The following is a 15,894-nucleotide window of genomic DNA, read 5'->3' on the forward strand; positions in this document are numbered from 1 at the left end:
CAACATCATGTTCATGAAAATTCATAAAATAATACGTAAGGAACAGAAAGCAATAACAAATTCCCATCCCGTTACGTATCAGAGCACCTAAGACACACGTGAGAAAAATCCTCACACGACCGCGACTAATCTTGGTTAGCTGCAAGTTACCCACGTATAGAGGCAACATTTCAAAGCAAAATGGGTGAGATTTCTCAAACAATAATAATAAGAATATAATTCATCAACTACATTTAACAACATAAACATCATCAAGTACATTTAACAACATAAGCATCATCAATCATATTTAACAATTCATAGACAACATCATGTAATCATCATAACAACAATCATAATCAACGTCATGTAACATCATAACAACATCATAATCAACATCGTAAACAACATCATAATAGCATCATAATAACATCATAAACAACAACATATATTCATCATAACAACGATCATATTTAACAATAATATTTAACATATAATAATTCATCATCAATTCATCCTAATAATAATTCTTCATCAAACATCTCATTAGCAACTCATGAATATAAGACAACTTAACAACTTAACATCTCATGGATAACTAATCATCAACAACGTAAACTGATGAGATAAAACCGCAAGTGCACGGTCTTACCGAAGTAGTATAAAAGAGTATCGTTCCGACAGGGAGTAGTTCAATTTAATTAACCTTTAGAGATAATTAGAAGAGAGAAGAGAATTGTAAGTTGGGGGTTTTTAAGCGGTTTGAAAAGCAATATAATAAAAGAGCCTTGGGATCGTTGGTTTCATCTAAATAACAAGTCCTTCTCAAACCAAAACCATAAGTTTATAATGTTATGTTAGACCTAATTTCTTAAGACAGTTTCTCTTAAGTTCCTCTAGCAACCAAGCCTATTTCGCTGACTTGATTACTATTGGATTTTGGTTCCTCTAACAACCAAGCCTATTTCGCTGACTTGATTGTTATTAGTTCCCTTGAAGATCGAAACTATATGTCTCAAAGATTGCAAAGCCTATTTCGCTGACTTTGCAATCCTTGTCTGAATTCACTTGTTCGAATATCAAAGCTCCACTTTCGTTTTATGAATTGATATTTGGAATAATGGACGAACAATTATCAAACCCTCCACTTTCGTTTCCACAGTTTGATAATGGTTAATCCATGTTAAGACGGTGAATTCAGATAAGAAATTAGGGTTACATAAGATTAAGGCTTAGGGCTTGGTTTGATTAGGATTATGTCATTTAGACTTATCCAACAATCCCAAGACAAGAAGAAGTCTACTCACTTATGTTCATCGTAGACATGGGGGAGAAGAGAGAAAGCATGAAAGTAAAAGACAGGAAAATAAAGGAAAGGAAAAGAACTTTATTTAGAAAAGCAATTGTCACTTATTGTATTCCAAGTAAAGATGATTATTTGTGATGGCTAGCTACTCTATTTATAGTACAAAATTGACTTAAAATCTAAGCAAGTATATTCCAAGAATATTCCACGGTAGATTGTGCGCCAAAATAGAATAGCTTAGAATCCAAGCAAAAGCAGCAAAAGGTGCTCTGGAGGGTGGCACGGCCGTGCCAAGGCTAGCACGGGCCGTGCCAGGCTTCTGACTTATGGGAGACATAATTTGTCTCTCAATCTTTATATTTTTGTGTCCAATTCGCTCCAAACCCCTTTCTTTTGCTCCAAGATTCAATCCATCCAATATTCTTCCCTGAAATATAATAAATTGCAATTTAAAGTAAACTATCCTAAAAAGGAAATAATACTAATATAAAAATATATAAAATCTAAATAAAACTAAAATAAAAAGCATATTAAAATAAACAATAAATGACTCATCAAACTCCCCCACACTTGAATCTTTGCTTGTCCTCAAGAAAAAGGCATAAACATAGTAGCATCAATAGTTAATTCAAATGACAATTCAATTAAAGCACATGTCTCCTCAAGGGCTTAAATCCCAAATGTACACTAATCACAAACTTAAGCATTTCTTGAAATCTTTATTCAACCCAACGATCAAGTTTCAAGTGAGTGTGTGTATGAAGTCCAACCCTTTTCTTGCTCCTGTATAAGATAGGTATTATGAGGAAACATGGTCTAATCCTAGCACTAAACTAACCAAGAAAGATTCCTTCTACAATTCATATAAGAGAGATGGGAGTATTTGAGAATCTTTGTTCTTTGCCATTTGCAAATTTTAAGTTCTTTATTTAAGGAACAACATCTTCACGTAGGAGGTCGGAGGGCCTACCCCCTTCCCCAATCTAGATTCAATGGTACCCCTTAAAACATCATCTTCACGTAGGAAGTCGGAGGGCCTACCTCCTTCCCCAATCTAGATTCAATGATGCTTTTTAAAGTTTTTTCTCAAGATAACAATCACCTTCACGTAGGAAGTCGGAGGGCCTACCTCCTTCCCCAATCTAGATTCAGTGATGAGATCTTGGAATTTATTTGGCTTTTTGGCTTCTTATGAATTTCCTTATACTCACTTATACTACTGGCGCTTTGAGAATCTTTAAAGGTTAATGCACCACTAAGATTAAAACGTGTTTCCTTAAAATACCTATTCATACATTTACTCAAGGGAAGCAACTTTGTGTTTTTCTCATTGAAGAACTTTATTCACTTTAAAACAAGATGTGGGTATATCAAGAAGACTAAAAAAAACACAAGAGTTTGCTTTCATGTACAAGAATCAACAAAATAAGAGGAGACAATGAAAATTTTTGTGTCACGATATTTTCAATAAAAATTAGCTACTTAAACATGCCTTTCACAATAAAACGAAACAAAAGAATAAAGTTCAAGGGAGTTTGGAAACACTACGACTAAAGACACTTTATTAGGCTCCCCCCACACTTAGGAGAAGCATTGTCCTCAATGATTCAAATGATAGAAACGAAAGAAATAAGGAAAAATTGAGAAAGGGTGCGGAAAGCTCACAATTTGTCGAAATTTTAAACTCCGGAGGCCTTCAGGTTGGCACGGCTGTGCCAGATGTAGCACGGGCCGTGCCAGCATTCTACCAACTTTATTGAAGATGTGGTTGTGTTTCTTGGCACGGCCGTGCCAAATCAAGCACGGGCCGTGCCACCTTTCTGGTTCTTGGAACTTTGATTTTCTTGCGTTTCTTAATCAATCTCGGACACTTACCTACAAAATAAAGAGAAATAACAGAAAACAAAGAAAGCAATTAAATTGGTGGGTTGCCTCCCATGAAGCGCTCTTTTAACGTCACTAGCTTGACGAAGATGAGGATGAAAATCCTTAAGGTGGGTCACTAAGGGTGAAATCAGCCACTACTTCATTTACTTCCCCGGTATTATAGATTTTAAGCCGTTGGCCATTAACCGTGAAGGATCCTGTTTCGTCAGAAAAGATTTCAATCGCCCCATAAGGGTAGAATGTGCGAACTTGGAAAGGACCGGACCATCGTGATCGCAGTTTACCTGGAAAGAGCTTTAGCCTAGAGTTAAAGAGCAGCACAAGGTCACCACTTTTGAAGTGCCTTTTGATGATTTTCTTGTCATGCCAGGTCTTAGTTCTCTCTTTGTAAATGCGGGCATTCTCATAGGCATCCATCCTAAGTTCTTCTAGCTCGTTTAATTGAAGTTTTCTTTTGTCACCGGCTAAATTGGGATCTAAGTTGAGGTTTCTAATTGCCCAATAGGCCTTATGCTCGAGCTCAACAGGAAGGTGACAAGATTTCCCATAGACAAGTTTAAAAGGGGTCATCCCAATGGGGGTTTTATAAGCCGTTCGATAGGCCCAAAGGGCATCGTCAAGCTTATTTGACCAATCTGTTCTAGAGGTGGAAACAGTTTTTTCAAGGATAGCTTTAATTTGTCTGTTTGAGACCTCCACTTGTCCGCTAGTTTGGGGGTGATAGGGTGTCGCAATTTTGTGCCTCACTCCAAGTTTTTGCAAAAGTTTTTCAAAATGTCTTGAAATGAAGTGAGACCCTCCATCGCTTATCACAACTCGTGGCACTCCGAATCTAGGGAAGATGACTTTCTTAAACATTTTTATAACTACCTGTGCATCATTAGTGGGGGAAGCAATGGCCTCAACCCATTTGGACACATAGTCAACGACTACTAATATGTACTGATTCCCAAAAGAGGAAGGGAAAGGTCCCATAAAGTCAATACCCCAAACATAAAAAATTTCCACTTCAAGGATGTTATTCAAAGGCATTTCATTTCTTTTTGTAATGCTACCGGTGCGTTGACATTTGTCACATTTAGAGATAAAGAGATGCACATCTTTGAAAAGTGATGGCCACCAGAAACCAGAATGAAGAATTTTGAAAGAAGTCTTTTGTGTACTGGCGTGGCCGCCATAAGAAGAGGAGTGACAATGAGTTAGAATACTACTTACCTCGTTTTCAGGAATGCATCGCCTGAAAATCCCATCTGAGCCTCTTCGGAAGAGGTAGGGCTCGTCCCAATAGTAGTGCTTAAGATCATTGAAGAATTTCTTCTTTTGTTGGTAGTTTAACTCGGGTGGTAGTACTCCTGCTGCAAGAAAGTTAACAAAATCTGCATACCAAGGTGCGTCAGTTTGTGCCAATAAGAATAGTTGGTCATCTGGGAATGAGTCATCCAAGGGTAGCTCATCCTTATTGGTCTCCCGAAGTCGGGACAAGTGGTCAGCGACAACATTTTCTACGCCCTTTTTATCTTTTATTTCAAGGTCAAATTCTTGGAGGAGCAAAATCCATCGGATCAATCTCGGTTTGACATCTTTTTTGTTTAGCAAGTATTTTATGGCCGAGTGATCTGTATAAACAATGATTTTTGATCCCACCAAGTATTGCCGAAATTTGTCAATGGCGTAGACAACTGCTAGCAATTCTTTTTCTGTCGTGGCATAGTTTACCTGTGCCTCATCTAGGGTCTTACTGGCATAGTATATGGCATGCATCTTTTTGTCCCTTCTTTGACCTAATACTGCCCCAACCGCATAGTCGCTTGCATCACACATTATTTCAAAAGGCAAGTTCCAATCTGGTGGTTGTATGATTGGGGCGGTAATTAGTGCTTCCTTCAACCTGCAAAATGCCTGCAAACAAGAATCATCAAAGGTAAAGTCTGCATCCTTGAGAAGCAGGCTGGTTAGCGGCTTAGTGATTGATGAAAAATCTTTGATGAAACGACGGTAGAACCCTGCATGTCCTAGGAAACTTCTAATTTCTTTGACTGAGGTGGGAGGTAGCATTTTTTCAATAATTTCGATTTTTGCTTTGTCTACCTCTATACCTCTGTTGGAAACCAAGTGTCCTAGGACAATTCCTTCTCTTACCATGAAGTGACATTTCTCCCAATTTAAGACTAGGTTCACCTGTTCACATCTTTCCAAAACTTTTTCAAGGTTAGTCAAACAATCATCAAAATTAGAACCATGCACAGAAAAATCATCCATAAAGACTTCCATTATCTTTTCAACAAAGTCAGAAAAAATAGACATCATGCATCTTTGAAAAGTAGCAGGGGCATTACAGAGACCAAAAGGCATTCTTCTATAAGCAAAGGTCCCGAAGGGACATGTAAAAGTTGTCTTTTCTTGGTCATTAGGGTGAATGGGTATTTGGAAAAATCCAGAATAGCCATCTAGTTAACAAAAATGCGAATGCTTAGCTAACCTTTCTAACATTTGGTCTATAAAAGGGAGAGGGAAGTGATCTTTACGGGTTGCTTTATTAAGCTTCCTATAATCAATACACATTCTCCAACCGGTGACGGTTCTAGTGGCAATGGATTCATTTTTATCATTTTTAATAACTGTGAGACCACCCTTCTTTGGTACAACTTGCACGGGGCTAACCCATTTGGAGTCAGAAATTGGATAAATAACACCTGCATCTAGGAGTTTTAAGACTTCCTTTTTCACAACTTCTTTCATATTGGGATTTAGTCTTCTTTGGTGTTCAATGGAGGGTTTATAGTCTTCTTCAAGAAGTATCCTATGCATGCATAATGAAGGATTTATTCCTTTAATGTCATCAATGGTGTAACCTATGGCTTTAGGATATTTCTTGAGGACATAAAGCAATTTTTCAGTTTCTACTTCATCGAGACTTGCATTTACAATAACAGGATAACTGGAGTTAGGGCCCAAGAATTCATACCTTAGATTTGATGGAAGTGTTTTGAGTTCTACTTTCGGTGCCTCCTTGGGTAGAAGTGTTGGTTCTTCTTTTACTAACTCCTCCACACTTAGACCTTTCATTGGAGGAGTTCTATCTAACAGTTCTTCATAAGCTTTTGCCTCCCTTCCAGTTTTGTACCTGCATTGTTAACCAAGCATACTTCCAAACCATCATGTGTAGTTGATGCTAAAGAGCATTCTTTCACGCAATGGTCGATTATGTCTATCATGCAACAAGAGTCCTTAATGGAGGGACCTTTCATTAGTTTAGCAAGTTCAAATTCAACAGTTTCCTTACCTACATTGAAGGCAAGCTTACCCTTTTTTACATCAATGATAGCTCCTGCAGTGGCAAGGAAAGGTCTTCCCAAAAGAATTGGTACCTGATTGTCTTCCTCCATTTCCATCACAACAAAATCGGCGGGGATATATACCTCTCCTACCTTAACGGGGACATCTTCTATGATTCCAGCTGGATACTTAACAGAACGGTCTGCTAGTTGTAGGGTCATCCTTGTTGATTTAAGTTCCCCTATTCCCAACCTCTCATAAAGTGATAAGGGCATTAGGCTGACACTGGCTCCTAGATCACACATAGCTTTCTTCACAACTTCCGACCCTATGACACAGGGTATGGAAAAACTACCTGGATCTTTAAGCTTTGGTGGCAATTTATTTTGGATGATGGCACTACATTCTTCCGTAAGGTTAACCGTCTCACTTTCCTCAATCTTTCTTTTTTTAGAGAGGATTTCTTTCAAAAATTTAGCATATGTGGGCATTTGGGTTAGGACCTCGGTAAATGGCACATCAATATATATCTTGTTCATCATCTCTATGAACTTTTTGAATTGCTCATCGAGCTTTGATTTGGCAAACCTTTGTGGGAAGGGGATTTTTGGCTTAAAGGGAGGTGGTGTGTTTTCCTCAACTCGTGGTTCCTCTCTTTCTGCCCTGGTTTCCCTAGATGGTGGTTGGCGGATTTCTTTCTCACTGTCATTGGTCTCGGCTGTCCTTATGGGGTCTTCGAGTGGCTTACCACTCCTAAGTGTAACAGCATTCATTTTATTGGGGTGGTCAACTTTACGAACTACCTGGGAGAGCTGAGTTTCAGAAATTTTGTTGTGAGATGAGATGGAGTCTATCTTTGTTGTGAGAGTAGCAAGAGAGTTGTTCAAAAGTCTAGTTTGATCCTTGAGCTCTTGGAGCTGTTCGGATTGTTTAAGAAAATAGTTTTCCATTAAAAGTTCAATGTGAGATTTTTGAACAACTCTTTGGCCATTCTGAACAAAATTTAACTGCTCAACACTACTTAGGTTGCAATCGGTGTTAGAATGACTAGATAGGCCACATGCTTCACAAGGAGGTGAGAAGGTAGGTGTGCTCATGCGATCAAGTCTTTGAGATAATGTATTCACCTTGGTAGATAAATAGTCAATGGAAGAGGTTTCATCCATACCTGCCTCTTTTTTAGAGGGTGAAGGATCGATGGTTGCTTTTTCTTCTGTCCATTGGAAGAGGTTTAGAGCCATGTTCTCAATTAACGCATAAGCTGTTGTGAAGTCTTTGTTCATTAGGGCACCACCTGCAGCTGCATCAATAGTCAATTTAGTGCTAGATGTTAGACCATTATAAAAGGTGTGGATGATTAACCATTTTTCTAGACCGTGATGGGGACAACGTCTAAGTATTTCTTTAAAATGTTCCCACACATCGAAAAGAGATTCCCCGTTCTTTTGAGTAAATTGGTAAAGCTTTCCCCTAAGTTGGGCAGTTTTCGATGGGGGAAAGAAACGGCAAAGGAACTCTCGCCTCAGTTGGTCCCATGAGGTAATGGAACCAGGTTTCAAAGAGTTGAACCAATTGCTGGCTTTATCTTTTAGAGAAAAAGGGAAGAGATGTAGCCTGACGGTTTCTTGGTCGTCCTTGCAAGTTACACTAAGTCTCCAAAAGGTTGAGATATGTAAATTTGGGTCCTCGGAAGGTGATCCAGAGAACTGGTTTTGTTGCACCAGAATAAGTAGTGCAGGTTTTATTTTGAAGTTGCTACCTTGAACTGTTGGGTAGACTATAATAGTGCATGGCTCATCCGAAAAAGGGATTGAATACTCCTTAAGAGTGCGTTCCTCAGCCATGTTATCTATTACCTTTAAGCCACCCAAATCAAGTGTAGGAAAAGAAAAGAAAAAAAAAAAGAAGAAGGGAAGAAGAGGGGAGAGAAAAGAGTTCTAATCACAAAGAAAGAGTTAATCAAATTAGTTTTACTCCCCGGCAGCGGCGCCAAAAACTTGATGAGATAAAACCGCAAGTGCACGGTCTTACCGAAGTAGTATAAAAGAGTATCGTTCCGACAGGGAGTAGTTCAATTTAATTAACCTTTAGAGATGATTAGAAGAGAGAAGAGAATTGTAAGTTGGGGGGTTTTTAAGCGGTTTGAAAAGCAATATAATAAAAGAGCCTTGGGATCGTTGGTTTCATCTAAATAACAAGTCCTTCTCAAACCAAAACCATAAGTTTATAATGTTATGTTAGACCTAATTTCTTAAGACAGTTTCTCTTAAGTTCCTCTAGCAACCAAGCCTATTTCGCTGACTTGATTACTATTGGATTTTGGTTCCTCTAACAACCAAGCCTATTTCGCTGACTTGATTGTTATTAGTTCCCTTGAAGATCGAAACTATATGTCTCAAAGATTGCAAAGCCTATTTCGCTGACTTTGCAATCCTTGTCTGAATTCACTTGTTCGAATATCAAAGCTCCACTTTCGTTTTATGAATTGATATTTGGAATAATGGACGAACAATTATCAAACCCTCCACTTTCGTTTCCACAGTTTGATAATGGTTAATCCATGTTAAGACGGTGAATTCAGATAAGAAATTAGGGTTACATAAGATTAAGGCTTAGGGCTTGGTTTGATTAGGATTATGTCATTTAGACTTATCCAACAATCCCAAGACAAGAAGAAGTCTACTCACTCATGTTCATCGTAGACATGGGGGAGAAGAGAGAAAGCATGAAAGTAAAAGACAGGAAAATAAAGGAAAGGAAAAGAACTTTATTTAGAAAAGCAGTTGTCACTTATTGTATTCCAAGTAAAGATGATTATTTGTGATGGCTAGCTACTCTATTTATAGTACACAATTGACTTAAAATCTAAGCAAGTATATTCCAAGAATATTCCACGGTAGATTGTGCGCCAAAATAGAATAGCTTAGAATCCAAGCAAAAGCAGCAAAAGGTGCTCTGGAGGGTGGCACGGCCGTGCAAAGGCTAGCACGGGCCGTGCCAGGCTTCTGACTTATGGGAGACATAATTTGTCTCTCAATCTTTATATTTTTGTGTCCAATTCGCTCCAAACCCCTTTCTTTTGCTCCAAGATTCAATCCATCCAATATTCTTCCATGAAATATAATAAATTGCAATTTAAAGTAAACTATCCTAAAAAGGAAATAATACTAATATAAAAATATATAAAATCTAAATAAAACTAAACTAAAAAGCATATTAAAATAAACAATAAATGACTCATCATAAACATCATCAATTCATAATAATAATTCTTCATAAAACATTTCATTAGCAACTCATGAACAGAAGACAACACATCAACTTAACATCTCGTGGATAACCACTTATCAATAACGTAAACATTATCAATTCATAATGATAATTCTTCATAAAACTTTACATAAACAACAACATGTATTCATCATAACAACAATCATAAACATCGTTATTTAATCTCATATACAACCTCATAAACAACATCAGGTAATCATCATAAACATCATCATAAACAACATCATATAATCTCATAAACATCATAGAACATTATCGTAAGCAACATCATAAACATCATCATATAATCTCATAAACAGCTTCATAAACAACATCATAGACATCATCATATAATCTCATAAACAACTTCATAAACAACATCATAAACATCTTTATGTAATCTTATAATCAGCAACATATATTCATCATAACAACATAAGCACTTCATTAACAACACATGGGTAGAATTCAACTCAACAACTTAACAACTCGTGGATGACAATTCATCAACAACCTAACAACTCACGGATGACAATTCATCAACAACTTAACAACAACTTATGATGACAATTCATCAACAACTTAACTCGACAATGCAACTTCTTATTCTTAATCATGCATGTGGCACCAATCCATGGCATCAAGCCCTCAACATATTGAGCATAAATACACAGGGCATCAAGCCCTTAACGTGTTGAGCAAAAGCTCCAGGGCATCAAGCCCTTAACTTAAATGTATGCATGGACTCGACAACATACAACTTGGACAACATCAACAACTTATACGACTCCAATACTTTGGAACAACAACATATAACATAGACAACTTCGACAACTTCAACAACTTATACGACTTCAACAACTTAGAACAACAACTTACAACTTTAACGACATTGACGACAACAGCGGCAACGACAACAACGACGACGACTTTGCATCATAATATCATAATTCATCAATTATAAACAACATCATGTAACATCATATTTACCAACATATACCTTCATATAATAATTCAACATCATATAACATCATATTCTTCAACATATACATTCATATAGATATTAAATCATCCAACAAAGATATTTACGTCAAACCAAGTTAGATCCAACACAACATAGGTTAAATACTCTTAAACACCTTAATTGAACTCATAGTAAATAGGCTTTGAAGTTTGGAGACAATCCATAAGTTTTGGGTTGACTTAGAAATAGTTATGCGAAATTTTCATAAAATTTCACTATGACCTCCTTGGAGTATTTTCATCATAACTCAAAAACCAAAAATCATTTTCAAGTCAAACTGATGCCACTGGAAAGCTAACACAATTATCTACAACTTTCATGTTTACGCCAAAGGCTAACTCAAAACAGAAACGTGTGAAAAAAATGCAAGAACATGAAACAGGACATGCTGTGAGAGAGCAACTCGGGAAAAACCCACTTTTCACCCCAAAATCCCAATTTTGACTTCCCAATGCCCAAATTTGATTTCAAAACTTGTCTAACCATTTCTACATATGATAAGACACTCAAAACTATATAAAAATTGACCCCAAATATTATTTTAGAAAGTCACCAATTATCAACCTAATTCATCAGATTATCTACTATTTCTACGATCAATTTTAGTTTTAAACCCTAATTTTACCACATCAAAACCTTTTTTTTTTTTTGAAAACTCGGTATCCGATCCAAGAATCGACTAATCTGAGGGGACCAATCCCACCGCCCACTTGCGGGGGCCCGTTTAAAGCCAGAGCAAGCTCTGTATGGACTTAGCCCACCGAAATTGGCACTAGAGGGAATCGAACCTGAGACCTCTGGAGGAGCAAACTCCAAGATCTCAAGCCAACCACTAGGCCAACCCAAATGGGTTTACCACATCAAAACCTATTAACAACTACAAGGTTAAACCCTTTTTCAGAATTATACAACTTAGAATTAGAGAAAGTTAGTCCCACCCTTACTTTAGATTACATGATCGGACTCAACAAGATTCTACCGCTTTCTCTTCTCTGACTCTTCTCTTCTCTTGACTTCTCACTTTCTCCCTTTTCTCTCAAAAGCAGTTTCACGTAATCCTTATTTTCTAATTCCAACTCTTCCCTTTTATATAAATCCTTAACCTACTTATTTTCTCTTATTTCCAAATCTGCCATCCAAGTCTCAATATTCTATTCTAATATATATATATATATATATATATATATATATATATATAATACTTCTATAACAAATAACAAATATATCTCTATAAAAAATATATTTCTATAACATATATATTTCTTCACCAAATAACAAATATATTTCTACACCAGATAACATATATATTTCTACATCAAATAACAAATATATTTTTTACACCAGATAACAAATATATTTCTACATCACATAACATATATATTTCCATACCAAATAACATAATATTTCAACACCAAATAACATAATATTTCTACACCAAATAACATATTATATTATACTAATATATACCAACATATAACATAACAAAATATCCCTCATCAAAATAAATCGACTAAATTATAAAAAGACATCTAAAATCAATTAAAATAAATAAATAAATAATAAAATAGGGCGTTACACTCCTCCTCCTGATTACCTTCAGAGGCTCATTAGCCTTGTCTGGAATATGTACCCAAGCTATTGCTTTTCAATTCTCAAAGAAGTATTGGGATACATATTGAGATAATACTTCTAGAGGGTCTTCATATAGTACTAGCGAAAAGACGGGCACGTCTTTTTGTTTTTTTTTTTTTTGATTTTTTGATTTCGCTAACATGTGCATATTATCAACGATATTTGATAAAAATTTGCATGTAAATTACAAACAAGATTTTATATAAAATTTTTCATAGATTAAAAATATAAAATAGATATTTATGACTTTTAAATGTAACAAACTCAATAAACCGTATTTATCTTTTCATATTGACATTATTATAGAAAAATATGTTTAAGGGTCTAATTGAAAAAGTTAGCCCAAAAAAGTCGAAACATGTTATTTTCTTTATATATTATAGATAAATAACAATGATTTTTTTTTTTTTAAGGATTATAGATAACACATATATAAATTACATTTTACTCCATCTGTTCTAAAATACATGTCGCAGTTAACCAAGTCAACCACCGCACACATGCCAATACACAGTTTTTACCAATAATTTTTTAATTATATATAATAAAAAATTATAAAAATTTGATATTTTGAAAATATTAATCGAGACAAATAAAACAATATCTTACACGGTAACATTTGTATTTATATATTAGTTAAAAAATATGATCAAATTAAACTATGTAAATAATGCACATTGTAAAATTGCGACATTATTTTGAAACAGATGGAGTATTATTTTTTCCTCTCGCAATTCTGCCGCAGCATAGGGTCAAAATCATGGACATTGCTAACATGCATTAATGATTTTGAACTTGAACCAATTTTGCTAAATGATTTTGGTCTTGAACCAATTTTGCTAAATGATTTTGGACTTGAACCAATTTTTCAACCCTGTGTGCGTTCAATGAATCTTGCTTAATGATTTTGGACATAGAACCAATTTTTTCAACCCTGCTTTTCACGTTTTTTCTAGGTATAATAATTTAATGTGTATGGTTCACAAGTGTCGTACGAACATTGTTCAAGAAATCTATAAAGATAAATTATCTTAAAAATGCAAGTCAAACACATATAAAAAGCATAACTATACAATTTTTAATATAAAAGTTATTACTTTTGAATATTTAAACAATGCTTTAAGAACATTTGTTAGCATTTTTCTAATTTAATTTGATCCATGCCATGCACATTTTTTTCAAAGTTAAGTGATTTTTATATTTCCCTTAAAAAAAAAGTAATTTTAATATTTGTAACTGGATTTGGTAAAAAAAAAATGTTTAGGATGAACTTGAACTTTGTGATGCCTCTTTTTTGGTCAAAAAAAATGAAAATGAGGCATTCAAGACATGGTTTAGGAAGTTACATAGAATAGTGAAATGATGCATTTTTATTTACTTAAATAGTCAAATAATTGTCATGATTTAAAACTAAATTTGAAATTGTCTTTTAAAATTAGCAACATTTTTTTAAAAAATTCAAGTGGGAATCATAAGTTAAAACAATCATCAAGTTCATTTTTTTCAAGAAAAGGTTACTAATATTTGTTGTTTTAACACGTACTATGTTGCACATGTTAGACAAACTCTTTTTCATATTTATTGATTGAACTTCTAATTATCAGATACTCTCTCAAAACAAACTATATTTTATTCATCAAATCTTCTCTTGTAACCGGATGATTAAATAAATAATACATTGTACTTTTACACAAAAGAATCTTCTCTTGAAACTTTTCTCTGCTCTTCATTTAATTAATTTGGCTTTCTTGCGTTAGACCATCTTACACAAAAGAAACTCATGAAGTTTCAAACAAAAAGGGAATTTCTTTAGCATCTTCATGAGAAAATAAAGTTTCAATCTTTCTTGTAGTTAAAGACAAATCACTCAAATTTTGCTTTTACCTATCACAAGTGGTGGCTTATCTCTCTTTTATGTTTGGGGTGTAAATATTTACTCTTGTTTTGTATTTCTTTTAAAGAGTTGTTTTCTAGTACTTTTTGTTTCGTGAACTTTTGGAACTATGATTTATATTATATATAAAGAAAACTACCCATTTCAGTACTGTTGGACTTGCTTTTCCTTTCCAAAAATACCCTCAATTTTTAATATAAATAACACATGTAACAAATAAATAAGAATAAATTTAACTATTAAAACAAATGTAAAAAATACGATATGAATATATATATATATATATATATATATATATATATATATATATATATATGTATGTGTGTGTGTGTGTTTGGTTTTTTCCTTTATCACTTAAAAAGTGAAACAAACTAGATTAATATATTTATTATAGTTTTAAAACTCAGACCGGTCATTGACTCGGTGAAGTTACTGGGTCACTGGGTCATTGGTTGAACCACTGGGTCACTGGGCCACTAACAAAAGATGAAAATGCTATATCTGTTGATCAAAGCATGTACAGAAGCATGATTGGGAGTTTACTGTATCTTACTACAAGCAGGCCAAATATTACTTTTGTTGTAGGTGTGTGTGCAAGGTATCAAACTGAACCAAAGATGAGTCATCTTACTCAAGTTAAGAGGATACTGAAATACATCAATAGTATAAGTGATTATGGGATCTTATACTCATACAATGAAGACTCTAAGCTGATGGGTTATTGTGATGCTGACTAGGCAGGAAGTGCTGATGACAGAAAGAGTACCTTTGGAGGATGTTTCTATCTAGGAAATAATCTGATTTCCTGGTTTAGTAAGAAGCAGAATTGTGTGTCTCTATCTGCTGCGGAAGCTGAATACATAGCAGCTGGGAGTAGTTGTTCTCAACTTGTTTGGATGAAGCAGATGTTGAATGAGTATAATGTTGAACAAGATGTTCTAACCTTATAATGTGACAACCTAAGTGCTATCAACATTTCCAAGAATCTTATTTAACATAGCAAAACAAGGCACATTGACATTCGAGATCATTTCATCAGAGATCTTGTTGAAGAAAAGGTTGTGACACTTGAGCATGTTGACACAGAGGAGCAACTGGCAGACATTTTCACCAAGGCATTAGATGCTAAACAATTTGAAAAACTAAGGGGAAAATTGGGAATTTGCCTGCATGAGAAGGCTTGATCATCTGTGTTGTGAGACGTGATGTCAAATCTCTACTTTTTGCACGTCTTTGATTTGAGGGGTATTCTGCACTGAAGTACTCCTGATGTGTGTGTTGGCATATTTTGTGGCTAAAGAGGGGGTGAAAAATGTATACTCTATACTCCTTATATGTGCCTGTATTTGTATATGTGCTTCTACATGTATCTTTCTGTCTGCATTTATTTTGCAGCTATGTATGCCAGATTATGTTATCATACCTACTTTCATGTTGTTGTATTTATTTTGCAACTATTTTCAGGTTGTGTAGATGTTGTTACTGATGTTGCAACATCTATATTTTGTTTGAGAATTTATTTCTCTCAACTTTTATTGTGTACATGTTCCTTGCTGATTTTCTCTGGAATGTTGGAACTTGTCTAAGAAGACTTGTGTAGATGTTAGCACTTGTGCTACAACATCT

At 35.0% G+C, this 15,894-nt stretch overlaps 1 non-coding gene across 1 annotated transcript; it reads left to right on the top strand.

Annotated features, from left to right (window-relative positions):
- Window positions 1-7,819: 7,819 nt before the first annotated feature.
- LOC120579818 (small nucleolar RNA R71) lies at window positions 7,820-7,926 on the top strand. The gene has a single exon (XR_005645561.1). It is a non-coding gene; the product is annotated as a small nucleolar RNA R71 (small nucleolar RNA).
- The last annotated feature ends 7,968 nt before the right edge of the window (window positions 7,927-15,894 follow it).

The sequence above is a fragment of the Medicago truncatula genome, chromosome 3 (assembly GCF_003473485.1).
Source record: "Medicago truncatula cultivar Jemalong A17 chromosome 3, MtrunA17r5.0-ANR, whole genome shotgun sequence".
Taxonomy (NCBI): Eukaryota; Viridiplantae; Streptophyta; class Magnoliopsida; order Fabales; family Fabaceae; genus Medicago; species Medicago truncatula.